The 26,867-nt window shown below is 37.1% G+C and overlaps 1 long non-coding RNA gene across 1 annotated transcript in view; it reads right to left on the bottom strand.

Moving 5' to 3' along the window:
• The window catches only part of LOC139182246 (uncharacterized), a 127,987-nt gene extending 101,337 nt beyond the window's left edge, over positions 1–26,650 (bottom strand). Inside the window, exon 1 of the long non-coding RNA XR_011565895.1 lies at positions 26,454–26,650. This is a non-coding gene — a long non-coding RNA (uncharacterized lncRNA). The remainder of the gene's footprint in view (positions 1–26,453) is intronic.
• Between the last annotated feature and the right edge of the window lie 217 nt (positions 26,651–26,867).

Raw genomic sequence — 26,867 nt, 5'->3', positions numbered from 1 at the left:
CAAATTTCATTTAAAGGACAGCTTCCCAACCAATGTGCTACAGAAACAGTTACAGTATTAATTTGATAATTATAACACTTTTGTGATTAAAAAATTCTCTTCACCAATTTAGAAATTCATCTTAGAGAATACAACATGCATTGGTATAACTAAGTTCATTTTTGATAAATAAACTTACAAGTAATATATTTTAATTATGTAACATTTAGATGTCATATAGCATAATAATTGAGAACATGAGCTCTTTATCCAGGTTCCTCCATCCATGGGATTTTCCAGGCAAAAGTACTGGAGTGGGGTGCCATTGCCTTCTCTGCTTTATTTAAATACCTGTATGTAAATTCACTTTTACTAGTGTGTCTAGTGTGTGCATGTTCAGTCATGTCTGACTCTTTGCGATCCCATTAACTATAGCCCGCCAGGCTCCTCTGTCCATGGGATTTCCAAGGCAAGAATACTGGAGTTGGTTGCCATTTCCTCCTCCAGGGGATCTTCCTGACCCAGGGATCTAACATGCATCTCTTGCCTCTCCTGCAATGACAGACAGATTCTTTACCATTTGCACTACAAGGGAAGCCCTCATTTTCACTACCTACCACCTAAGTGATCCTGGTCTAGTTTATTAATTTCTCTGTGCCTCAGTGTCCTTCAATTTCTCTAATATAAGATGAAGTTTCAAAAATATTTTTTCTCTTACACTTCACGTAAATCTCAAAATGAAGAACATATTCTACTTCATTAGATTAAGAATTATAAGATCACTAAAGTAAAATGTATGTATACCACCAAAGACACAGTCATAATAATGATGATAGTAACAATAATAAAGTATTATTATAACAATAAAGGTTTAGATTAAATACTGAAGTATAATTATTTAATCTTGACAATATCATTACAATTTATCTATATACTATCAACAAAATTTGGAAAATGAAATAAAACTACTATTCATAATAGACTCCCAAACTAAATTAATTACAATTAATTTAATGAAAGGAATGTGGCCTTTAAACTGAAAACTTCAAAACCTCGCTTTGAAAAAAAAGGATATAAATACAGGAGATACACTGAGCTCTTGGATTAGACAATTCAATGTTATTAAAACATCCATTTCCCCTAAACTGATCTATAGAGTCAATGCAATCCAAATAACCCCTTGGGATAAATGCCTCTAAAATCTGAGATAAAAGTAAATTTTAAACACAAACCCTGTCCCCTACCAGACTGCTCAAAAAGTAGGGAGGTAAAATAAGAGCAATTTCAGAAATGTAACACCTATAAAAATTGCATTTTATGCATCCTAAGAAGGTTAATGCAGCATTTGCTCCAGCAAAATGAAGAAAACATATATAGTCAAGAGGAGTCTAAGGAGACATCACAAAACTGCAATGTGGTAACCTCAATGCAATCCTAGAACTGAAAAAAAGATGTTAGGTGAATAATAGGATTACTAGGTCTATACAGTCAAAGCTATGGTTTTTCCAGTAGTCATGTATAGATGTGAGAGTTGGACTATAAAGAAGGCTGAGCACCAAAGAATTGATGCTTTCGCACTAGGGTGTTGAAGAAGACTCTCTAGAGTCTCTTGGACTGCCAGGAGATCAAACCAGTCAATCTAGAGGAAATCAATCCTGGATATTCATGGGAGGGACTGATGCTGAGGCTGAAGCTTCAATAATTTGGCTACCTGATGCAAAAACCTGACTCATTGGAAAAGACCCTGATGTTGGGGAAGACTGAAGGCAGGAGAAGGGGAAAACAGAAGATGAGACGGTTGGATGGCATCACCAACTCAATGAACACGAGTTTGAGCTACAGCCAGGAGATGAAGGACAGGGAAGCCTGGCATGTTGCAGTCCAATGGGTCACAAACAGTCGGACACAACTAGGTGACTGAACAACAAAAGAATACTAGGTAAATACTTAGGAAATCTAAATAAAGTATTGCCTTTAGTTATACAGGTCAGGAAGCAACAGTTAGAAGTGGACATGGAGCAATAGACTGGTTCCAAATAGGAAAAGGAGTACATCAAGGCTGTATATTGTCACCCTCCTTATTTAACTTATATGCAGAGTACATCATGAGAAACGCTGGGCTGGAAGAAGCACAAGCTGGAATCAAGATTGCTGGGAGAAATATCAATAACCTCGGGTGTGCAGATGACACCACCCTTATGGCAGAAAGTGAAGAGGAACTAAAAACCTCTTGATGAAAGTGAAAGAGGAGAGTGAAAAAGTTGGCTTAAAGCTCAACATTCAGAAAACAAAGATCATGGCATCTGATCCCATTACTTCATGGGAAATAGATGGGGAAAAAGTGGAAACAGTGTCAGACTTTATTTTTGGGGACTCCAAAATCACTGAAGATGGTGACTTCAGCCATGAAATTAAAAGACACTTACTTCTTGGAAGAAAAGTTATGACCAACCTAGGTAGCATATTGAAAAGCAAAGACACTACTTTGCCAACAAAGGTCCTTTTAGTCAAGGCTATGGTTTTTCCAGTGGTCATGTATGAATGTGAGAGTTGGACTGTGAAGAAAGCTGAGCACTGAAGAATTGATGCTTTTGAACTGTGGTGTTGGAGAAGACTCTTGAGAGTCCCTTGGACTGCAAGGAGATCCAGCCAGTCCATTCTAAAGGAGATCAGTCCTGGGTGTTCTTTGGAAGGAATGATGCTAAAGCTGAAACTCCAGTACTTTGGCCACCTCATGCGAAGAGTTGACTCATTGGAAAAGATTCTGATGCTGGGAGGGATTGGAGGCAGGAGGAAAAGGGGACAACAGAGGATGAGATGGCTGGATGGCATCACCGACTCAATGGACGTGAGTTTGAGTGAATTCTGGGAGTTGGTGATGGACAGGGAGGCCTGGTGTGCTGCGATTCATGGGGTCGTAAAGAGTAGGACACGACTGAGCAACTGAACTGAACTAAACTGACATAACTTGATGACATAACAATACTGGGTTATTTACTGTACCAAATACACTGTAAGGTGCTAATAATAGGGGAAACAGTGTGGGTATATAGGAACTTTTTGTACTGTAGTCTTGCTGCTGCTGCTGCTGCTAAGTTGCATCAGTCATGTCCGACTCTGTGCAACCCCATAGATGGCACCCAACAGGCTCCTCCGTGCCTGGGATTCTCCAGGCAAAAATACTGGAGTGGGTTGCCATTTCTATATAAATCTAAAACTGTTCTAAAAACATAAAGTTCACTTGAAAAATCAGTATGATTTAGGCCCTCCTATTTTCCCCTTCTTAGAGATGAGAAAACTGAGGCACGATATAATTTTGTTATTTCCCCCCAAAGCACACAGCTAGTAATTTGTAAGGCCAATATATTCTACCCTTAAAGTTTCACCCCAGCATCCATGCTCTTAATTGTTATGCTATATGTATGTAAAGACCTAAGGCTAAGAGAAGTAAGTTGTCATGAGTCTTTTGTTGCTATATCAAATCATCCTGATCAGAAAAATTAAGAGGAGGTTCTTTCAATAACTTTCTAGCAGAAACAGGATAAGGAGGAAGTATTTCATTTCCTTACTTTCTCGACAAGTGAGAGCAGCCAAGAATACTATTTAAATGCTACTCTTGGTTTTCTGGTTATGAGGACCTCACATAGCATTCAGTCAGTTAGTTCAATTCAGTTGCTCAGTCATGTCCAACTCTTTGCGACCCCATGAATCGCAGCACACCAGGCCTTCCTGTCTAACTCCAACTCCTGGAGTTTACCCAAACTCATGTCCATTGAGTCAGTGATGCCATCCAAACATCTCATCCTCTCTCGTCCCCTTCTCCTCCTGCCCCCAATCTCTCCCAGCATCAGGATCTTTTCCAATGAGTCAACTCTTCGCATGAGGTGGCCAAATTATTGGAGTTTCAGCTTCGACATCAGTCCTTCCAATGAACACCCAGGACTGATCTCCTTCAGAATGGACTGGTTGGATCTCCTTGCAGTCCAAGGGACTCTCAAGAGTCTTCTCCAACACCACAGTTCAAAAGCATCAATTCTTCGGCACTCAGTTTTCTTCACAGCCCAACTCTCACATCCACACATGACTACTGGAAAAACCATAGCCTTGACTAGATGGACCTTTGTTGGCAAGTAATGTCTCTGTTGGAGAAGGCAGTGGCACCCCACTCTAGTACTCTTGCCTGGAAAATCCCATGGACAGAGGAGCCTCGTGGGCTGCAGTCCATGGGGTCGCTAGGAGTCGGACACGACTGAGCGACTTCCCTTTCACTTTTCACTTTCATTCATTGGAGAAGGAAGTGGCAACCCACTCCAGTGTTCTTGCCTGGAGAATCCCGGGGACAGGGGAGCCTGGTGGGCTGCCGTCTATGGGGTCATACAGAGTCGGATACGACTGAAGTGACTTACCTTACCTTACGTTAATGTCTCTGCTTTTTAATATGCACTCTAGGTTGGTCATAACTTTCCTTCCAAGGAGTTAGCGTCTTTTAATTTCATGGCTGCAATCACCATCTGAAGTGATTTTGGAGCCCTCCCGCTTAGCGTTACCAGGATTATAATAAAAGAATCCATATGCAAATGAAGTAAATAGTAGTAAGAGGTGAGGTAATTGGTATTTTAGCTATATCCAACTTAAGGGCCCTTCAGGTATTACATAAAGCAAATGCCCTTATGAGTATACAGTGGAAGAGACAAATAGATTCAAGGGATTAGATCTGATAGAGTGCTTAAAGAACTATGGACGGAGGTTTGGAACATGGTATCAGAGCCAGTGACCAAAAACATCCCAAGAAATTCAACATGGCAAAATGGTTGTCTCAGGAGGACTTAAAAATAGCTGAGAAAAGAAGAGAAACAAAAGGCAAAGGAGAAAAAGAAAGATATACCCAACTCTGCATCTTTGGAATGCAGAGTTCCAAAGAATAGCAAGGAGAGATAAATTTTCTTAAGTGATCAACACAAAGAAACAGAAGAAAACAATGCAATGGGAAAGACTAGAGATCTCTTCAAGAAAATTAGAGATACCAAGGGAACATATCATGCAAAGATGGGCACAATAAAGGACAGAAATGGTATGGATCTAACAGAAGCAGAAGACATTAAGAAGAGGTGGCAACAATACACAGAAGAACTATACAAAAAAGGTCTTAATGGGCCAGATAACTGCAATGGTGTGATACCTCACCTATAGCCAGATATCCTAGAGTGTGAAGTCAGTGAACCTTAAGAAGTATGACTATGAACTAAGCTAGTGGAGGTGACGGAATTCCAGTTGAGCTATTTCAAATCCTGGAAGATGATGCTGTGAAAGTGCTGTACTCAATATGCCAGGAAATACGGAAAACTCAGCAGTAGCCACAGAACTGGAAAAGGTCAGTTTTTATTCCAATCCCAAAGAAGAGCAATGCCAAAGAATGTAAAAACTATCACACAATTGCACTCATCTCACATACTAGCAAGGTAAATGCTCAGAATCCCTCAAGCTAGGTTTCAGCAGTATGTGAACTGAGAATTTCCAGATGTACAAGCTGGATTTAGAAAAGGCAAACTCAAATTAGAAAAGGCAAGCTCAATTTAGAACAGGCAGAGGAACCAGAGATCAAATTGCCAGCATCTGTTGGATCATAGAAAGAGCAAGTGAGTTCCAGAAAACTATCTACTTCTGCTTCATTGACTACTCTAAATACATTGTGTGGATCACAACAAACTGTGGAGAATTCTTAAAGAGATGGGAATACCAGACCACCTTACCTGCCTCCTGAAAAACATGCATGAATGTCAAGAAGCAACAGTTAGAACTGGACATGGGACAACAGACTGGTTCCAAATTGGGGAAGGAGTACATCAAGGCTGTATATTGTCACCCTACTTATTTACCTTCTATTCAGAGTACGTCATATGAAATGCTGGGCAGGATGAAGCACAAGCCAGAATCAAGATTTCCAGGACACATATTAATAACCTCAGATATGCAGATGACACCACCCTTCTGGCAGAAAGTGAAGAGGAACTAAAGAGCCTCTTGATGCAAGTGAAAGAGGAGAGTAATAAAGCTGGCTTAAAACTCAACATTCAAAAAACTAAGATCACAGCATGTGCTACCATCACTTCATGTCAAATAGATAGGGAAACAATGGAAACTGTGACAGACTTTATTTTCTTGGTCTCCAAAATCACTGTAGATTGTGACTGTGGCCATAAAATTATAAAGTGCTTGCTCCTTGGAAGAAAAGTTATGACAAACCTAGAAAGCAAATTAAAAAGCAGAGACATCCATTTGCTAAAAAAAGGTTCTTATAGTCAAAGCTATGATTTTCCCAGTAGTCATATACAGATGTGAGAGTTGGACCATAAAGAAGGCTGAACACTGAAGAATTGACACTTTTGAACTGTGGTACCAGAGAAGACTCTTGAGAGTCCTTTAGTCAGCAAGGAGATCAAACCAGTCAATCCTAAAGGAAATCAACCCTGGATATTCATTGCAAGGACTGATGCTCAATCTCCAGTACTTTGGCCACCTGATGTGAAGAGCCGATTCTTTGGAAAAGATCCTGAATCTGGGAAAGGTTGAAGGCAGGAGGAGAAGGGGATGACAGAGGATGAGATGGTTGGGTGGCATCATAGACTTAATGGACTTGAGTTTTCACAAACTCTGGAAGATAGTGAAAGACATGGAAGGCTGGCATAGTGCAATCCATGAGGATGCAGAGTCAAACACACCTGAGCAACAACAATCTTAAGCAGAGCTCTGAGAGGACTGTGCCAGTAGACAACAGATATATGTTCAGACTGGGACTCTTAATAAAGACGGCATTGTGATAAGACTAACTGCTCCTGAACCTTCGTAGTCCATACATTTTGCCCAGTGATTTTTACATCTTACATAAACAAGGAGTTACTGTGCATCCACATTTTCCCACCTACTTTTATGTTAGTTTCATTACACGGAAGAAGTTCTAGACTATAAAATGGCAGATTTTTTCTCTTCTTGAGATATCGTAATATTTGGCTGAGGAACTTGACCATTTTATAATTCTGAATGTGGGACTCTGTTTCAGTTGACAAAACCAGTTTAAACTACTTCAATGTCAGATTTAGTAGTACATACCACTGAGAATTCAGAAATGTCTAGATACAGGTTTCTCTCTATGTCATCAGGATTCTTTCATTTATACCGTCCTCTGTGTGGTCCCTTAAGGAGATTGCTTACAGGGTACAAAGATCAATGTCAGAAGCTCTAGACTTAGTATAAAGAGGAAGTATCTTTTCTACCCTTGAGTTGTATAAATTTATGAAAACCAAACACAACTGAGAGTAGCTGTGTTTGTCCAGCTCTTTCATCCTTCATCCTGAACCAGTTATTTGATCAGAGGAAGGTGGTAGAATAATGGATTTTGCAAACGTGGGTAACATGCCCATATCAGGTAGTAGGGTTTGGGGACAGCCCTGGTCAACAGTGTCGACAGTGGGGGAGGAGTGTTTCCTTAAAGCAACCCTGGGCCTACATACCTTACCTAGAAATGCAAAACTGTGTTTCTTTCTCTTTCTTATTTCCTTTCCAATGTCCAATGATTACTACTTATTTCCAAGGTTACAGCATTTAGATATATGAATAAAAATGATCGATTTAAATAAATAATAACTTGAACTTCAATTATAAGCAATAGAAACATTGATTACTTTTAACAAGAATCACTTTATATTTTCCTTTCAGATGACGTGTTTAAGCATAGCATTATAAAAATTCCAAAAAAAATTTAACATCCTTAACTTAGCTTAAAATAAATGTTTTCTAAGGGTACTTTCTGTAAAACCGCAATAGCCACACTCTCCTAACAAAGACACTTGCCAAGACTTAAAGGGCAGTGTAGAAGCTAAATTTTTCCACTGTTATCTCTGTACACTTTTTCCTTCGAGGAGAATGATATTCAAACTGGAAATACAGTCAGCTGGTCCCTGTCACCTGCATTTCAGTCTTTTCTTTCTATTGTACTTACCAAGCAACATTCATTAAAGTCTTAATTATTGACATGTAGATTCAAAATGCATCTCTAAAATATCTGAATGTTTGCTTCTAAGTTCTCACGCTTTCTATAATTTAGAGGAAAAATTAAAATAATTATATCTAAATTTAGTAACTTTAGATGAATAATTTTTAATGTAACATTGTCTAAAGAGTCTCTCTTACCTGGTACTTCTATCTTCTAATATTAAAGTTATTTCTGATTATTACATATCATTTATAAAGTTATAAAGATATGAGAAGACAAAAAAATTACCATACCATCTAGATATGATGTCTGATATTTTGATAGTTTTTTTCTAATAATCATGAAAATTAAGTAGCTAAAACCACATTGGTAAACTTTTTAAATTTTGCCTTTTTTTGACAAACGTGTGATAAGCTTTCCCTCATGTAATTAATGGGCTTCTCTGGTGGCTCAGCTGGTAAAAAATCTGCCTGCAATGAGGGAGAACTGGGTTCTATCCCTGGTTGGGAAGATCCTCTGGAGAAGGGAAAGCCTACCCACTCCAGTATTCTGGCCTGGAGAATTCCATGGACTGTATAGTCCATGGGGTCGCAAAGATTCAGACACGACTGAGCGACTTTTTCTTTCTTTCTTCTGGTGGCTCAGCAGTAAAGAATCTGCCTGAAATGCAGGAGCCACAGGAGACAGGCTTTCAATCCCTGGTCTCTGGGTCAGGAAGATCCCATGGAAGAAGGCATGGCAAGCCACTCCAGTATGTTTGCCTAGAGAATACCAGGGACAGAGGAGGCTGGCGGGTTGAAGTCCATAGGGTCGCAAAGGGTCGGACATGACTAAAGCGACTTAGCACGCACACATGTAACTAATAATCTTTGTTTCAGTGGTTTCTATTCACCATAAGAGCATACAATATTTTCCCTTTGCTTAAATACATATGTTCATGACGGTTTCTGCACTCTATTTTTTCCATTGATTTATTAGTGTATTCTTGCCTGTCAAGGTTTACATTAAGTCGTTCTCCATTATAAAGTAAATCCCACTCATTGTGTTTTAGAATGCCTTGGCAATTACATTTCCCTATGAATTTTAGAATCAGCTTGGCAACTTCCACACAAACACACACCCACACAAATCTGTGAAGGTATTCATTGGAATTTCAGTGAATCTATCAATCAACTTGAGGATAATATGGTTACCAAGTGTTCTTCATTCCCTTTGTCTTTTTCTATCTCTATTTCAAACCATGATCATCATACATTTTTCCATTTATTTAAGTCTTCTTTAATTTCTCTCAATATTGATTCATTGCCTTGGGTATCTCTCATTCAATTTGGTTGTATTTGATTTAATATGCTATTGTATATAGCATTTGTAAAGTTTATTTTATGTTTATTGCTACTGAAATAATTTTTTTCATTCCTATATTTCTGAGCACTTGAGTTATTTTTAGCTGTAAGTATGTATGTGTGGTGTGTGTGAGTGTCTGCGCATATAAGTGATTACATCATTTAACACTGCATTGTTGCCATTAACATGTTAATTTTATGAGTGAAAATAAAATTTTATCATCTTAATTCTCATTTCTTTAATTATTAGTAAGGGTGAATATTTAAAAATGTTCATTAGACATTGCAACTGAATAATTAACAATTCTGCAAGCTACAGAGAAACTCATAGAAATATTAGTTGAATTCATGCAAAAAGAATTTTTGTTACATTAGCCTTTTATTTAAGCATTGTTTTATACTGTGTAATGCCATTTACCTATGACTATATTTTATAATAACATCTGAATTTTCAAAGTCCTTTTGTTATGTCCTTGTTATTAATTGGATTCACTTACCACATTACTGGGATGCTGAAAGTTTAACAATGCCAAGCTTTTATTTATGACAGACTGTGTTTTAATATGTTGAATCCTGACTTAGATACAAGATTTATGTTATAAGAGTAAAACAAATGAATGTGATTCATCCCCTACTTTAAGTAGTTGACCATCTAGATAGTAGTATAGAAAGCCCTGTGTGCAGTCAAATAGAATCAAGCCTGGGGAACAGAATCTGGAATTAGTCAATCATAAAATTCCAAATGGAACATAAAATTTACTTTGTAGTTTAATTTATTTTGCCCTGTTGCTATCTTAGATGTTAATGAATAATCCTTCCTGGCCACCTGTGGTGAAATGAGTATGTTGATGAAAAGACTGAATTTGAAATTATGGAAAAGTTTATTGAGAAGGATAGGTAAAAATAAAGGAAAAATTCATTTGTTAACCATAAGAATAGACAAGGGAATGGAATTCACAATTAGAATGGAATTTGCATTCCGTTTATCATGTATGTTAATTTATAGACTTGTTCAGTGAAACCTGGGATGTGTTCTGCCAGCCCCTACTTCCCCATAAAGCAGCAGATTCTGGATCTCCTCACCCTGCAGGTGTCACAATTAATTAAACCAGTGTTTCTATTTTGCAAGTATTATGATTATGATCACTAATGGTGATTAGTCTAGATAATATTGTCAGGTTCTCACTTTCCAGCTTAGGGGTATTGCTTTCATTCTAAAGTGTTGATTGTTTCTTATCTAAATTTGAAAATAAGATTAGATGCTTTTTAAACTGATGTCTCCTATATTGTCTAACTATGGAAATTTATATGGTAATTTAAAATCTGATAAGCTATGAGTGGCATAAGCCTGCATAATAAAGCAATCATAAGCATTGACATATTGGGCAGAATTCAACTCAGTCTGCAAGGGGAAAAGATCTCCATCACATGCCAAAGACTTAGAAGGGACATTGAAAATACAATTCATCAAGCAGAATTGTATTTATTTTATCCACTTTCTGCACATGTCTGGAAAATTTTATTTTGGAATTTCAACAAGATTAATGAAGAAAATAAAAGAGAATATCTCTCTCATTAGCATATCTTCATTCAACAACTAGTTTTTGAATGCTAACTTTGTAGAACAAGCCACTCTGCAAGGCAAAGGAAAGGATCAGATGCCATTCTTGACATTTAGTAGAGAAATCAAATCACTCATAGTCTCTAGGGCTTCCCTGGTGGCTCAGAGGTTAAAGCATCTGCCTGGAATGTGGGAGACCGGGGTTTGATCCCTGGGTCGGGAGATCCCCTGGAGAAGGAAATGGCAACCCACTCCACTACTCTTGCCTGGAGAATCCCATGGAGGGAGAAGCCTGGTAGGCTACAGTCCATGGGGTCCCAAGAGTTGGGCAGGACTGAGCGACTTCACTTCACTTCACTTCATAGTCTATTGGAATTATTACAATCTGGGTACAGATTTGCTACTTAGTAGTAACATGACCATGTAAAATCTTTTAGTCACAACTGTCCTTTTGTCAAAGGCAAAAAAAGAAAAAAATGTCTATCAAGGTTGTTCTGTGGATTATGCTGTATGTTATTAGCCCAATTTCTGACATAATAGACAACAATAACAAGACTTCAGGTTTTGTCCTGGCAGCTCTGACACGGGTCATGATGATCTAAGTCTCCTGTACAAGCACCTCCCATTGAGGGTGGGCTGAAAAGAGTAAAGTGTGTCTTGCTTTTTAAAAACAGAATAAAATAAAAATAACACATGTTATTTCATTGATTGGGTTAGAAAGAGACCAAGTTTTCTCTCTGGTCAGTACTTTTTATTGGTCTTCTTGTTCTCTCATGTCCTTGCTTGCTCCCTCTGATGAGAAAATATGTAATGTTGGAGAGATTCATACAATAAAAAACTGAGGCTTTTAGTCCACCAGACTATGCGAGACAAAATCCTGCCAACAGCCACTGAATGAACTTGGAAGTGAAACATGCCCCATTAGAATCTTCAGATGTTTACAGCCCCTACCACTACTGCGACTATACCCTTGTAAGAGAGCTGGGCCAACATTTTTATTTCAGTCTTGTTAAAGACCATCAATCAGTGAACCCAGTAATGCCAGGCTCTGAATCCTGATTCACACACACACACACACACAAAATAATAATAATAATAATAAATGTGAGGTGTTTTAGGCTATTACGCTTAGCAGTAGTTTGTTCTCCAGCAGTGGCTAACTACTACAGTTTATGTTCCATATTCCTTCTCTGAATCTGCAATTCCTGATCTATAAAAGATAATAATACATGACCTACTGACCTCAGAAGATCTTTATAAAGTTGTATTATGATAATGTGCATAGAAGAACTTAAACTCTCCATCACTCTAAAAAACATAATTTTAAGAAATAAACAAGGTTAACACAAATGATTGGTGTCACAAGGCAAGTAATTACCACTTCCTGAGCACATAGGCTGTTTCAAGCACTTTCCAAGATATTTTAGAAACACACCTAATTGATATTGACATCTTATAATTGGGGAAACACATTTAGCCAAGTTTAGTGATGTGCTAAGTGATGGTTTTGGAATTCGTCATCCAGATGTGGGTGAGAAGTCCATGTCATTTTCTCTGTAAAATTCTATTTTCCTGTTTTTTTTTTTTAATAAAACCAAAGTTTAGATTTTTCAAATATGAAATGTCTTATAGTGAGTCATGTTAGTGGCCCACTAATATTTCCTTAATTGAGCGGGTACACTAATCATCCAGCTGTTGATTATTGGCTGCCAAAAGTTCCAGCTATCCCCTGATCTGAAGAAATCTCTTGCAGAAGAGAGGCAGTCTGAGGCTTAGGACTGATTGACACAGGCTATCACATGAACACTTCAAGTTGAGACCAACTCTGTTGTAATTCGTACTTCAAAGTCTCCTATCAGATGAAACAGAAGCTAGCCTCCAGATCAGAGCACATCTTTGCCATGTTATTATTACTCTGCCCTGTCCTGCTTCCACCACTCCATCTCTGAGAGTACTTCCTCCCTCCATAAATCCTCACCCACGTCTTTGTCTCAGCCTCTGCCTCCAGGGAACTCAAGCTAAGACAGTCCTTTGCCTCCCTTATTTTTTACTTTGTCTTTTACACATTTCTATCTCCAAATCTCATGTACACATACACAGCAATATATTTAGTCAAACCTTTAGGCTATAATTACACAGGTTATTGAGTTTATAACAAAAGAACTAGCTTAGGTACAAGGAGTAGCAGCCCAAAGCTTGTGTTGTACTTTTGCTGGTAGACTCCTGAAAAAGTTTTTTTCCATGAGTCTTTGATACAAAATCTGGTTGTACTACATATGTGTTCATTACACAAGAAAAATTCTATGTTACATTAACAGATATTTTATACGTAATTTATAAATCATGTTCATTTTATTTATAAAGTAATATATTTGTGGTAGAAAATTTTGAAATACAAATATTTGAAAAAACATGGAGAAAATGTATATATACCCTTAATTCAACTATACAAAAATAATTTTAAAAATTACTCTACTTTTAAGAAACTTTAAAAAAAAATCATCTTAGTTCAAACTGATATTTTACTAGTCCAGAGCTATCAGTTCTTGATGAAAATTCTTGTTCTTTCACTAGTTATTATCCTTCAGGTACAAGGCATATTTTATAAATATATTTTTTACTCTTTCAACAGAACTGTTATTAAAAAAGGACAGATCCAGTCTTTTCATCAGAATAGCCTTTGGAAAAGCAATAGGTTAAATTACTACAGCCTTTATTTTTATTAACTTTCTAGGACAGATTCCTCAGAACAAAGGCATAATGGCATTCTCTGCTTGGGTCTCAACATAGATTCAAGTTCATTAGTCACTGCCCTCACCTTAAATCCTACTTGTTAAGGTAATTTATCATTCAAGTGAATTATTTTATACTTTTATTTATATCACTAAAAGAACAACATTATAATCAACTCAAATTATCCACACAAAGTTCTAGGGTTATATAAACCAGATACTATGCGACCTGAACTTAATACATGTGGGGCTGAAGATTATACCCCATAAAGCCCTATCCAGCCTTATTCTCCCCTGTGTAGTCTTCCTTAAACATGAATCGGCAGTGATATCCCCCTCAAGAATTCTGGAATGTTACACAGAACCTGATACATGTCCAATAAATATTAAAAACTGTAGTTCCTCAGTGGGTGATTCCATTATTTTAAATCATGTGAGTGGCAGAGTTCAGAAAACACATACTGTCTTTCCGAGTTTGGCTTTGGTCACTGACCCCTGAGATTACTCTAGAAATGTTTCTCAAGCAGATGTTCATCTTTGTCACTAAGTCTGGGTTCAAAATGGTTTATTTAGCAGATAAGTCTATTATGTTGAATTTTTTTTCTAGGTAGTATAAAATAATGAAAAAGGAACATAAAAACTTCCTCTTTGCGTGGGAATCAGTCATTATCAGGTAAGGTGAGTGTATTGCAGACTATGCCAGCTGTTACAACTAGGGTGATGACATGGCATTACCTTCATGTGGCATATTTATGCCTATTCTGTTCCTTAGAGTATTTTTGACTGTAAATATTAAAGCAAAATACACCAAAATAAATGTTTCATACAGACTGGTAAGCACGTACTTGCCTGTCTTTCAGTATTTTTGCTTTACATATCACAGTAAAGTTTGAGTCCATTTGGACATCAGTTTGGCAAACATATGCATGGTTGGTTGTTATATATGAGGCACTATTTTAAGCCCTACCTGGCACTCCACTCTGGCTATGGTGTCTAGGTTCTTCCCTATTATATAATACTACCTCTCATTCCAAACACTTAAGAAGGTTATGAGTTCAGAACTCTTGTTGAATTTCATAGTATTTAATTGTCTATATTCTTCTCTTTATCCAAAACATATTTCAATATCCCCCGGGCAATAGCATCTCATTGCTGACTTTGATTTTTCCTCTCTGAAGAAAATACACTTAAAATTTTTTTAAGGATGTATTTCCTTTCCAGATTAAAAAAAAAAAAGAAGTCTTGTCTAGCTAAGATGGAATAAATTGTAAACTCAACATTATAGTCCAAAACAGAGTTTTGACTGATTGCCCGGCAAATATAAGAATGGTATGCAATTTTCATCTACCCAACAAAAATGTATACCATGAAATTCTCACTATGATATGAAAAACACAAATAGGTGCACACCTTGGTTTCCTTTATATCTACCTTTCATGAAAAGAATCATGGAATTGGAAAAATTCTCACTGCTTTAGAAGAGACAGCATGTGTGAAAAATAAGTCAATGACAGATTCCAAGGAGTGGTAACTTATTTACAACTACAGAAAGTTTCCTAAGTGCCATTTGAGTTTTAAATGCTAGAAAATTAGAAGTAAAATATCTTGCTATTTACAATGAAAATCTTTTCCTGATTAGAAATGAGTGATAAGGCAGTCTATCACAAAAAAAGCTTTTTTCCAACAAAAGTTGGAAAGCCAATCTTTTCATATGAATGAAAAATCATAATCCATATACTCTGAGAAAGATCAGATCATAAATTTGATTTTAGAAATAGGGGAATCACAGCCCTGAAAGCTGAGTGATTTGCTTAAGTCTTTCTGTAAGTCTTGAAACTTAGCATCTCACTACCAACTAGTTTTATTCATAATGGTATGTACTCTCTAATTATTAAAATAAGCATGTTCTCTGGTAATCCAATCACATTTTGGAGCACACCAATTACCTCAAAAGAAAAAATCCAGTGCTCTATGTCTTAATTATCCCCATATCAATGACACACAGTCTGCTGCTGCTACTGTTGCTGCTAAGTCAGTTCAGTCGTGTCCAATTCTGTGCGACCACATAGATGGCAGCCCACCAGGCTCCTCTGTCCCTGGGATTCTCCAGGCAAGAACACTGGAGTGGGTTGCCATTTCCTTCTCCAGTCACACAGTCTACCTACATTCAATTTAGGTTTTATACACTTCCACCTGGTTCAAATAAAATTTCTGAGTACTAAGTCTCTATTTTAAAATGTGCCTATTTTGAGCCACCCATCTAATTAGGAAAGATGGTGCCTTTGTGCAGATATTATCTCCAATATTTCATAAACAAAACTTTAAAAAAGAAAAGATATAATAATACTATGTGCACATGTGTATGTTTTTTTCTTTATTGAAGTTACCAGTTTCTAAATACTGAGGTGGAATCATGCTACTTGAAAACAAAGATCTCTGCATATGATGTAAACTCTAATAGTATAAAAAATGTGTGTGCTGTAAATGCAGGATTTACCTTCATAGTGGCAAATTCTGAACTAGCTTAAGCTGAAATAGCTTAGTCTAAGATCCAAACTTTTCTACAGTATGATGAAAGGGTGATACGGATGATGACATTTTGATTTTAAATTGTATACGTATGTGTATATGTACAATCTTTATCAGTAATTCTTATATGAAGGATTTTTTCTCCACACTACCAAGAAATTATCAGATACTTCCTGGGTGTCCTATAGGTTAACTGGATAAATTCTGATCTTCTCCACTTGGAGATACTATCAGACCCCAAAGGTTAAGGGTTCAGTCATATAAGACCACCTCCTCTCAAAGCTTCAGAAAAGTGAAAGTGAAAGTCACTCAGTCATGTCTGACTCTTTGTGACCCCATGGCTATAGTCCATGGAATTCTCCAGGCCAGAATACTGAAGTGGGTAGCCTTTCCCTTCTCCAGAGGACCTTCCTAACCCATGGATTGAACCCAGGTGCCCCACACTGCAGGTGGATTCTTTACCAGTAGAGCCACGAGGGAAGCCCAATAGCTTCAGATGCTAACTACAAGTCCAGGTTGCCATCTGTGCTTTTGTCCAACCAGAGAGAAATTGGAAGTTTCAAAGACCTCCCTTGGGTTTGATTAATTTGCTAGAACACTCACAGAACTCAGAGAAACATTTTACTTAGTAGATTATCAGTTTATTATAAAAGGATATAACTCAGAACACACAGATGGAAGAGATGCATAGAGTAACGTGTGAGGGAAGTGCACGGAGCTGCCATGCCTTCTTCCAATTCACCAGTCTCCTCAAATCTCCACCAGCCCAGAAGTTCTCCAAATCCTGTTCTTTTACATTCTATGGAGGTTTAATTACATAGGCATAATTTTGTAATTATTGACCATGGTCAATTGATATACTCTGCAGGTCCTCTATCGCGGCCAAGAGAGGACTGAAATTTTACCCTCTTATTTTGTGGCTGGTTTCTCTGACAACCAACCCTTAGGTTTCCTTGGCAGTTTCCAAAAGTCACCTCATTAATAAAAGATGCCTTTATCTCATCATTTATGAAATTCAAGTGGTTTTAGGAGTTCTGTGCCAGATATACATTTATTATAAGTCATAATATAAAAACATGGATGTATATGAATATTTATGTATGAATACTCATAGCTATGAACACTCAAGGTATAAAATATAATAATTACTCCTATATGAAGACTTAAGGTATAAAGTGTAATAATTACTCATATATTTACCACTCAAATATATGGTAAGACATGACCAGTACACATAGGCATCTTCTCTGCTCACCCATCTGTTTTACCTTACAGACATAACTATAGTACTGAATAATTTACTGTTTTATGGTATATCATCCCAAAATAGCCATACATCTTCCCATTCCTATACAGTGTACTTTTTTGCAATGTGATTTTTAATTCTTCTCATGAAAAGGAAGAATTTGCCCTTCACTATATCAAGTTTTCTTTCTTTCTTTCTTTCTTTTTTTTTTTTTTTTGCCTATTTGACTGTAGCAGTAAATTTGTGTCATCCTGGCTGAGGCATGGCACTCAGAAATGTGGTCAAACATTATTTTGGATGTTTCTCTGAGAGTGTTTTTGGATGACAATAACATTTAAATAAGTGGTTTTTGAGTAAACAGATTATCCTCTATAAGGTAAGTGGGTCTCATCCAATAAGTTGAAAATCTGAAAAGAATGAAAGACTGACCTCCCCTGAGCAAGACAGAATTCTACAGTAGGGAGATATCAAATGCAAGCTGAAACATAAGTTTTCCCCTAGGTCTTCAGCCTGCTGGCCCACTCTGCAGATCTGCCCTGCCAGCCTCCATAATTTCATGAATCAATTCCAGTCAATCAATCAACAGACACATACAGACTCACACAGAGAGCATTGGTGCTATTTCTCTTGAGAACCCTAATGCACTGCTGTTTCAAAAACATGAAGCAAACAGAAGCTTGCAAAATGCTTGCATGATAAGTCCTGACTTCTCTTTGTGCAAGTGGTATTCCTTGGAAACTTATTACCACCACTATATGGACAAACCAAGGCTAGTCAACTACATGATAAGAGGCAAGAGGCACAATTAATTCCATCATTCATGTCAATAGAAAGCCTAGTTTCAGACACAGAAATGAGAAACTCAACTACCAGTTGCCCACATATGCATGATCAAGCCTAGTCAACACACCTAAATTCAGCATCTTAAAGCAACAAATCTTATAATTAGCTCATATAGTTTCTGAAGATCAGGAATCAAGAGATGCTTAGCTGCTGTTTCTGCTCAGAGCCTCTTACTAGACTTTATTTAAGCTATCAGCCAGAACAGAAACTACCTGAAAACTTGACTGTGGCCAGAAAATTTGCTTCTAGGATCACTTATGTGGTTGATGGTGGGCCTCGGTTCTTAACTAGCTGTTGGCTAGATATTTTATTTCCTTATGTATCCATTGTTGTTGTTTAGTTGCTAAGTCATTTGGACTGTAGCCTGCCAGGCTCCTCTGTCCATGGAATCTCCCAAGCAAAAACTACTGGAGTAGGTTTCCATTTCCTTCTCCAGGGGATCTTCCCAACCCAAGAGTCAAACCTATGTCTCCTGCATTGACAGGCAGCTTCCATACCACTGAGCCACCAAAAAGCCCTATGTATCCAACCATTTTCTCAGTCATGTCCAACTCTGTGGAACTGCATAGACTGTAGCACACCAGGCTTCCCTCTCCACCATTAACTCCTGGGGCTTACTCAAACTCATGTCCATCGAGTTGGGTGAGGCCATCCAACCATCTCATCCTCTGTCTGTCATCCCCTTTTCCTCCTGCCTTCAGTCTTTCACAGCATCAGGATCTTTTCCAATGAGTCAGTTCTTCCCATCAGGTGCACAGAGTATTGGAGCTTCAGCTTCAGCATCAATCCTTCCAATGAATATTCAGGACTGATTTCCTTTAAGATGGACTGGTTGGATCTCCTTGCAGTCCAAAGGACTCTCAGGAGTCTTCTCCAACACCACAGTTCAAAAGCATCAGTTCTTCAGCACTGAGCTTTATAGTCCAACTCTCACATCCATACCTGACTACTGGAAAAACCATAGCTTTGACTAGATGGACCTTTATTGGCAAAGTAATGCCTCTGCTTTTTAATATGCTGTCTAGGTTTGTCATAGCTTTTCTTCAAAGGAGCAAGCGTCTTTTCATTTAATGGCTGCAGTCATCATCTGCAGTGATTTTGGAGTCCAGGAAATAGTCTTTCACTGTTTGCATTGTTTCCCCATCTATCTGCATTAAAGTGATGGGACTGGATGCCATGATTTTCATTTTTTGAATGTTGAGATTAAGCCAGCTTTTTCACTCTCTTCTTTCACTTTCATCAAGAAGGTCTTTAGTTCTTCTTAGGGCTAGTCATAAATATTTCTGCTGACTTCCTCCAGAATAAGGGATCCCAGAGGGAAAACAAAGATCATTCAAGAGAGAAACTGAGGTCTTTTATGTTATAAACCTGGAGGAAATATAATGGCATGTTACCATACGCATTGGTCACACAGACCTTCCCTGGTATACGAGGGAAGGGATTACAACACACATGTTTATCAAGAGCAAGGGCTCATTGAGTTCCTTTTCAGAGGTTGGATACCATATATTTCTTTTGGTGAAGATTTGATAATAATTCTTTTTCAATAGAGCTTTTGCTGGATTTAGTCTAAGATCCTTTCTTTTATGGCTGGTTATTTTTACAAATGACATTTTTTAAATGTACCTTCAAATATTCTCCTGAGGATATGCAAAAATGAATACAATTGACTTGTCTATATTGAACTTTCCTAAGATCTTTTTACTCATTCTGAAAGTAAACTGCAATTTATGTTTTGATACAAACCTGATTCTCACCTAACAGAAGCAGAAGATATTAACAAGAGGTGACAAAAATACACAGAAGAACTATACAAAAAGATCTTCATGACCCAGATAACCAAGATGGTATGTTCACTCCAGACATCCTGGGATGTGAAGTCAAGTGGGCCTTAGGAAGCATCACTACAAACAAAGCTAGCAGAGGTGATGGAATTCCAATTGAGCTATTTCAAATCCTAAAGGATGATGCTGTGAAAGTGCTGCACTTAATATGCCAGCAAATTTGGAAAACTCAGCAGTGGCCACAGGACTGGAAAAGGTCAGTTTTCATTCCAATCCCAAAGAAAGGCAATGCCAAAGAATGCTCAAACTACTGCACGGTTGTGCTTATCTCACATGCTAGCAAACTAATGCTCAAAGATCTCCAAGCCAGGCTTCAACAATACATGAACCATGAAATTCAGATGTTCAAGGTGGATTTAGAAAAGGCAGAGGAACCAGAGATCAAATTGCCAACATCTGCTGGATCATGGAAAAAACAGAAGAGTTCCAGAAAAACATCTATTTCTGTTTATTGACTACGCCAAAGCCTTTGACTGTGTGGATCACAACAAACTCTGGAAAATTCTTAAAGAGATGGAATACCAGACCATCTGGCTTGTCTCCTGAGAAAAGCAACAGTTAGAACTGGACATGGAACAACAGACTGGTTCCAAATCGAGAAAAGAGTATGTCAAGGCTGTATATTGCCATCCTGCTTATTTAACTTACATGCAGACTACATCATGTGAAATGCCAGGCTGGATGAAGCACAAGCTGGAATCAAGATTGCCAGAAGAAATATCAATAACCTCAGATATTCAGATAACACCATCCTTATGGAAGAAAGTGAAAAAGAATTAAAGAGTCTCTTGATGAGAATGAAGGAGGAGAGTGAAAAAGTTGACTTAAATTCAATATTTAAAAAATCAAAGATCATGGTATCCAGTCCCATCACTTCATGGCAAATAGAAAGGGAAACAATGCAGTGAGATACTTTATTTTGGGGGCTCCAAAATCACTGCAGATGATGACTTCAGCCATGAAAAAAAAAACAAAAAAACAAACAAACAAAAAAAAACGCTTGCTCCTAGGAAGAAAAGTTATGACCAACCTAGACAGCATATTAAAAAGCAGAGACATTGCTTTGCCAACAAAAGCCTGTCTAGTAAAAACTATGGTTTTCCAGTAGTCATGTATGGATGTGAGAGTTGGACTGTGAAGAAAGCTGAGCACTGAAGAATTGATGCTTTTGAACTGTGGTGTTGGAGAAGACTCTTGAGAGTCCCTTGGACTGCAAGGAGATTCAACCAGTCCATCCTAAAGGAAATCAGTCCTGAATATTCATTGAAAGGACTGATGCTAAAGCTGAAGCTCCAATACTCTGTGCACCTGATGGGAAGAACTGACTCATTGGAAAAGACCCTGATGCTGGGAAAGATCAAAGGTGGGAGGAAAAGGGGATGACAGAGAATGAGATAGTTGGATGGCATCACCGACTCAATGGACATGAGTTTGAGTAAACTCTGGGAATTGGTGATGGACACGGAGGCCTGTCGTGCTGCAGTCCATGAGGGCACAAATAATCAGACACGACTGATCAACTAAACTGAGTTAAACATACCTAGTCATGTAATTAACAACTAATGAGCACTTTATTTCAAACTTTCTAGTTTTTCTTATAGAGTGATAGCAGGTATCATTTATCTAATCTGAAACTAAGTCTTAACCTTCAATATTAAAGCTGATGTTTTTTCTACACTGTGGTATTTAACAATTAAAGTCTCCTATTATGATTAAGCTAAGAACTTATTAAGGAATGAATCCTGAATTTCATTTAAAGATTTTACTACATCTGTTGAAATGGTCATCCCTTTTTGCTCATTTTATGTATTGATGTGGCTAATTATAATGTCAATTTCTTTAAATTAAAAACCAACCCTACACTAGCAGAAGTAAACCCAACTTGGTCAGGCTATGCTTTGTTACATGCTGTATTTTACTTTGTTATTATAAATGTATTTGCATCTGTATTCAATGAGAGTAGACTAGTTTTCACGCCATTGTCAGTTTTTATATTAAAGCAATGGCGATCACATAAAGTTTGAAAGAGTTCCTTTTTTCATTTTTTTAAATAAAGTTTGAAATTATATTTACTGATTTTTTTTAGAAATCATTTATAAAATCATCTTGGCCTGATAGTCTTTTAAAATAATTTGAAGTAAAAAAAATATACTTTATTCAACAGTTTTAATTGTATTAAGCAGTATTTTTATAGAGGTTTTCTATTTTTTTTTTTTTTTGAGCAAAGATTGACTTTTAAAGGAATAATTCTATTTAATCTAAGTTTCAAATTTAAAATGTAATTTTTAATAAACTATTAACTGTAGAAGCTTTGCTTAATATATATTTATGCAAATATAAACATATTTATGTAACTTATAATTCTAATATTGTTTATTTATGGCCTATTTTTTAAGATATTCTTAAGGTTTTCAAAATAGCCACTTAGACACTTTACCTCTTCAGTATGCAAATGTAAATAAGTTGTAATATAGGAAATCTTTTGTTTTAATATAAGAATGAGCCTGTCCAATTTCTGCTGTACATTATTAAAGTTTTATTCACAGAAAAAAAAACAAACAAACAAAAAAAAATAAAGTAGTTTTAGAACCAACTTTTAGCTGTCTAATTTTTCTTTGCTTTATATTGCTTTCATATCTCATTAGCTTTGACTATTCATTCATGCATATCTCTCATATTATCGAAAGTTATTCTATGATTCCTTTTATTACTTATTTAATTCAATGCTTAGATCAAAAATTGTCAGATTTTTTTCTCAAAGCTTTGCTAACATTGGAATAAAATTATGTTATGTGATATTTCTTTATTATTCATCTTAGAAAGTAACTATGAAATTAAATTCTCCAAGTGATTGATTTAGTTTTGCTTTTCACAGTTTTTTGGCTGCACGGGGCCATGACATGTGTGATCTTAGTCTCCAGACCAGGAATTGAACCCATGCCCTCTTCATTGCAAGTGCAGAGTATTAACCACTGGACTGCCAGGGAAATCTTGATATAGTATGTTTTTAAAGTTCTTCAATATTTGGATTATTTAAACATTTTAAAATTCATTTTTCCTTGAAAATTTAAGATTTTGGCCTTGAATATGTTTCTTTCTTCTTTCACTTTTATTCACAATATGTATGTATTCTGTTATGATTTCCTTTGTATGTTCACAAAGACTGTCTTAGTTTTTTGGAAAAATACAATTCTACTTGATGGTGTGCTGCTGATTTCTCCCACTGGGAATATCTGGTTAGTTCTGTCAATATCTAATTTATGTATATTGAAACTATTCCTTATATGTTTAATACTGCAAATATTTCTCAGAAAATATATAATTTATTATTTTTACCCATTTTTACTTAAACTATATAGTATATTCATAATAGTTATATAAGCATTCTTTTAATATTGTTCATGAAATATTGTTTGTTATTCTTCACCTTTCAATATTTATGTGCCTTCCATTGCTTCCCTGGTTGCTCGTAAAGAATCTGTCTACAATTCAGGAGACTCAGGTTTGATCCTTGCGTTGGGAAGATCCCCTGGAGAAGGGAATGGCTACCCATTCTAGTATTCTTGCCTGGAGAATTCCGGTGGACAGAGGAGCCTGGCAGGCTACAATCCATGGGGTCGCAAAGAGTCAGACATGACTAAGAGACTGACACTTTCACTTTCATATATGTTTTGTGTAAACAGCACATAGTTTCTTTGTGGGTGTATGTGTGTTCTCATCTAGACTATTTATTGTCATATTTTTACATGAAAATATTATTCCATTTACAAGCTTCACTGATGAATCAGTGGGCATGGAAAGCTTATTCCATTTACATGAATTGTGATTGTTGCTCTATTTGTGATTATTTCTACTGTCTTATGCTTTATATTTTACTCATGTTCTTGTAGTCTTTTTCCTACTTTCTTGTGTTATTTTCTCTTCTCACCCCATTTTTTAAATCAATTTAAAAAGCTTATACTTTATTTGCTATTTAAGTGGTATCAATAAATATTAACATGCATTCATAATAAAGTATAAAATTATAATCACAGTTTCTCCTTTTCTTGATACTACAAGGGCCAAAACACGTTACTTTTGACTTGTGTAAAAAATAACAGGAGTCATTTTTTTATAACACAAATTATTACTATTGTTTAGACCCTATTTCTTGAGAAGATCAAATGGCCGAATTGTGATAAATTGACTCTTCGGTCCTGGACGGCCCTGATATTATTGTGAGCTGAACAGCCACACAATTCAGGTAGGGGTTTGCCTACTCCCTAGGCATCTGTCAAAATTCCCAGGGATCAAAGAGCATTTGTTCCAATGGTATGGAATTTCATACAACATCAAAGAGACCAGGGATCCACCTTATAGCATAGTTGGTTCTAGAGAAGGTCTATGAACACCTATGCTACGCAGAAGCTGCTGGTCTGATAGAACAGTAAAATGGCCAGCTGATGACACAGCTAAAGAGTTATCATGAAGGCAATACTGTGTGAGGATGAGGTACTCTTCTTCTCCCAGATGCTGTGTACTCATTCATTAAAAATCCTTTAAATGGCACTAGGTTCCCAATAGGAGGGCCCCTCCAGTCTGGAATCAAGCAGAAAGACATGAATTGTCTCACTTGTCATTCCCAGTGTCTCCCTATCAGAGGATATGTTTCATGTTCCCACAACTCTGGGCTCAGGTGTTAGAGGTCCTAGTCTCCCATAGAGGCAAAGTTTTGCCAAAGGTCACAGTAAATGAATATAGAGTAAGCAGAAATAAAACTACTGTTATGTAGGTATTTTATGTTTCCTGCTTCCAGAGACCAGGAAATTAAAAAAAAAGGATCACCATCTTTGCAGAGTACTGAAATTGACTCTGATGATTAGCAGGAGGCAGGGCTGCTCCTACAACAATGGAAGCAGGAAGAAACACACGTGAGCTTTTTTGGTGCTCTTGCTTAATATGACTGCACAAACAGGTAGAGCAACCTATCTTGAGAAAGGCATGGTGACATGGGGCTCAGAAGACTCACAGTTGAGAATTACCCAGGAAGATATTAAAGCAGACAGAGTTGGTGGTTGAGGTTAAGGGGGGATCTAGAATGCATAATGTGAAGCACACAAAGAAAATCAATTGTGGTGCCAAATACAACTACCCCAGTGAGAAGTGTACTGTCTCAATCACCTCTCTCTCTTAAGTCTCCTTTCAGGATGAAAAAGCCACAAGAATCCTGATGGCACTGTTCCCTGAACACCGGGGAGAAGTAAATCTGGGCAGCACATGGGGTGGTGTCTTAATTCCCAGACCAGGGATCGAACCCACACCCCTGCATTGAAGCGCACTCCAGTATTAATCACTGGACTTCCAGGGAAATCCTGACTTAGTATGTGGGCTGTAGGGTTGTGTTTTCTAGATCGTCCACCAAGTAAGGACATGCAGCCCACCTGTAAGAAGCATAGCCAGGAGATCACTGTCAGGTTAGGTCCTCCAAAGTCTGTCTCAGCTACATACCTAGATCAAGGTCATGACTTTACCAGGTAGCATAGATATGGTGACTGAGTAAAACCAGGGAGAAAAAGCTGGATGACTTTGACAGAAAATACCTGTTGCTCATCTCCCCAACAGTTTGACTGCGTTTTATTGCACCTATATAATAATTTGATATATTCCCCTGACTAATCCTTCCTCTCTCTTCCTTTCATGAGACTTGAATTCTCATAAACATCTTGCACTCCAAACTTCTCGTAAACATTTGCTTTCAGAGATGATAACTCTCTAGATACTAGTTTCTTGTCCTCAGAAATAAAGAACAGTTTCACAGGTTTTATACTTGTGTCATATGCTGCTGGTAGGTTCAGTGAACAAATAACCAAGATAGTCTAGTTTGGTAATAACAGAATTGCTCTACAGAATGTTTATTTTTCTTTAACACGGTATTTTTAAAAAATCACATTTATGCATTTGCTTAATTCCCTGGACTCTCAATACTTTTGGTTTGTGGAGGTTTCTAAACTCACACCCCCAGCACAGACACTCCTAAGCATTTGTATTCAACAGCTTACTAATGTTTGATTTTCATCAACTAATTTAGTGCTATATTGAAAACATTCTAATGATGTTGGAAAGAGTACAGCTAATAAAATTATAGTCATACAAATGTGATAAAATAGTTTTAAGATGACTTAAAAAAAGAAATATCTGCCCGTTGTACCACCAAAATTGAAGTTATAAAATGACAAATTTATATCTGTGATTCTATTCACTCTCCTTGATGGAATTTTTATGTTATGATGAAGTATCTTGATTCCTTATACAGAAGTTGCTAATCCAGGAATTATTATAAGCTGATGACACACCCAGGGCATAAGTTAAAAACAACTGCTAGAGATCTTTCGGACCCCTACACTTACCTTTGAATATAGATTTAGCTTCCTTGGTGGCTCAGACGGTAAAGCATCTGCCTGCAGTGCGGGAGACCCAGGTTGATCCCTGGGTTGGGAAGATCCCCTGGAGAAGGAAATGGCAACCCATTCCAGTACTCTTGCCTGGAAAATTCCATGGACTGAGGAGCCTGGTAGGCTACAGTCCATGGGGTTGCAAAGAGTCGGACACGACTGAGCAATTTCAGTTTCACTTTTCACTTTTCACTTTCAATACATATATGGGCTATGAAGTAGTTTTCTCTCTAAACATCAATTATCATAATCATATCATACAGATTGAAGTTGTTGTCTTTGTCCTTTTATCAAAAAGAAAATAATTTGCCAGTTCCTCTATATATCTTCAGAAGACATTTGTCAGTATTTATTAGAATTGCTCACACA

The sequence above is a fragment of the Bos indicus genome, chromosome 1 (genome assembly GCF_029378745.1).
Source record: "Bos indicus isolate NIAB-ARS_2022 breed Sahiwal x Tharparkar chromosome 1, NIAB-ARS_B.indTharparkar_mat_pri_1.0, whole genome shotgun sequence".
Classification (NCBI taxonomy): domain Eukaryota; kingdom Metazoa; phylum Chordata; class Mammalia; order Artiodactyla; family Bovidae; genus Bos; species Bos indicus.
This window is presented reverse-complemented; position numbering and strand designations above follow the sequence as displayed.